Below are 2497 nucleotides of genomic sequence, written 5' to 3' on the forward strand. Positions count from 1 at the left end.
TATTCATCTGATCCCACCATGGGAATAACCACATCACAACTGCTTAAACCACACAGAATTGTGGTCCAGCCAAGTTGACACACAGCTCAGTGTGTGTTCTATTGGTGATCAGTTTTGACCTGCTGTCTATCTCTTTAGACTCAGGGCGATACTCTCCTCTTGCCATTCATATGGGCTGGTCCACACACCAGCCATTCAGAGAGGAAGCTATATGAGAAGCACATAAGAGAGGAAACCCATGCAAAGTCGAGTCCTGCAGGAAAGGTAAGTGAAATTTGCTGAGGTTTTCAATACATTTCCAGATTTCAGAGTTATGCTGTCCAGTACAATAGCCACTAGCTGTATGTGGCTATTTACATTAAAATGAATCAGAATTAAATAGAATTTAAAATTCAGTTCACTCATCACACTAATTTCAAGGGCTCAATGGCTACATGAGTCTGGTGGCTGTGTATTGGACACTTCCATCACTAAAGGGAATATCTATTGGAATGCAACCCTAGAGTCTTGCCATAGTCTGCCAGGAAGGTCTGAGTCCAATTCAGAAATCATTCTTTTGAATTGATAATCTCTTCCAGCTTTTGTTTTTATTTTAAAGAGAGTTTCAATCCTTTTTCAGGTTGGTGGTTAAGATGAGAGGTTATTTGTTTTACCTTTGTTTGTGTTTTAAAATCTATCTCTGTCATTGGGATTCCTTTGAAATTCTGAATGATAATGTCACAGGCAGTCTACAGTGATTTGGAATGTCTTTTTCTTTAGACAACAACAACATTGTGTGAACAAAGAGTTTCCATGCCTGTTACATTGAGTTGTCACTTCTACACTAATTGGAGGAAAATTAGATACAATTTACAGCATGCAACCAGGAAGAGACGAATAGCACATTACATCCAAAGAGCAATACTTCACCCTATCCTAATTTTCATAATTTGTATTGTGGTTGGTTGTTACCATTAAATACTCTGTGTATGGAATTTTCTGATAGAATACAAGGACTTCAAGGAGCCCTGGTGACACAATAACTAAGTGCTTGGTTGCTAACGGAAAGGTTCAAACCTATCAGCACCTCCCCTGGAGAAAAAGGAGACAGTCTGTTTCTGTAAAGATTTACAGCCTAGGAAACCCTATGGGGCAGTTCTATCTGTACTCTAGGGGAGTTGTGAGTCAGAATCGCCTTAACAAGCACTGAGTTTGTTTTGGGTTTTGCTTCAGTCAAGATTTACAGCCTTGGAAATCTTATGGGGCAGTTCTACTCTGTCCTCTAGGAGCGCTAGGAATCAGAATGACTTGACTGCAAAGGGTTTGTTTGTTTTTTGTTTTTTGACAAGGACTTCAAGCAAGTGCTGAAAGTCCATCTGGCTAATCTTAAAGAAGAGGTAAGCACACAGGAGGTAGGAAAAGTCCATGTTCTCTTACAAACTAACTACCACAGAGAGTAAATAGATGTGAGAATAGGTATCTGCAAAGGAAAGAAAAGCCCCCTGTGGCACCACCAGTATTTGAATACATTTTTAAATGATTTCACTCTGATGTGAATAAAGCCCATTAAGGGACAAATGATGAATCCGAATGACACAGTGGCGGAGAGACCCTGAGCTCAGGTCCAGACCCTGTCACTAGGACTAGGGGGACCATAGACACCTGTCAGTGCCTCTCCATAAAAATTGGGGTAACACTAAGGTCCCTGGGTGGTGCAGACTGTCTGCGCTTGGCTAGTATCCCACAGGTTGCCTGTTCAAACCCACCCAGAGACACCGCAGAAGATCCAGGCCTAGTGAACAGCTTCCATAAAGATTCCAGCCAACCTGACTTCAGAGCTCATAGAGTGTCTCCAAATGATTACACAGACAAATGTCTCAACAAAACTCAGGTAACAGTTAAATGTACCTCATTTCATTGGTGGATCGAATAATAAAATGCCTACTAAACCCTTACTATAAGGAGCGCTTATGGCACTGTGGTTAAGACATTTAGCTGCTAACCAAAAGTTGGTGCTTCAAAGCCACCAATTGCTCTGTGGAAGAAAGATGCGGTAGTCTGCTTCTGTAAAGATTTACAGCCTTGGACACTCTGTGGAGATCGTTATGACTCAAAATCCATTCAATGGCAGTGGGCTTGGTTTTTTTGATTTAAACTCTTAACATGGTGCCTCATATAACAAAGTGTTTAATGGATGTTATGATGTTGATTATGATTATTAATAAAAATTTTAAAATCTATCCTTTTCATATAAATGAAAGCATACAATTTTGAATTCATAGTTGTTTGAGCAATATGCTTAATGAATAAGAAAGTGGAGAGAATCTTTTTCTATTTTGTAATAGTATAAACAGATAGAATTTGTGGGAGATGAATATGTGTTCTAATTTCATAACGTAAAAACTCCATATTAATCTTTTTTTCGGTTTTTTAAATTCATTTTACTGAAATATAATTTATGTACAGTGAAATATACAAAACTAAAGTGACATGGGTCAATGCATTTTTTTTTTTTTTT

The sequence above is a fragment of the Orycteropus afer genome, unplaced genomic scaffold, assembly GCF_000298275.1.
Source record: "Orycteropus afer afer isolate SDZICR_OR568_19922 unplaced genomic scaffold, OryAfe1.0 scaffold00092, whole genome shotgun sequence".
In the NCBI taxonomy this organism is placed as follows: Eukaryota; Metazoa; Chordata; class Mammalia; order Tubulidentata; family Orycteropodidae; genus Orycteropus; species Orycteropus afer.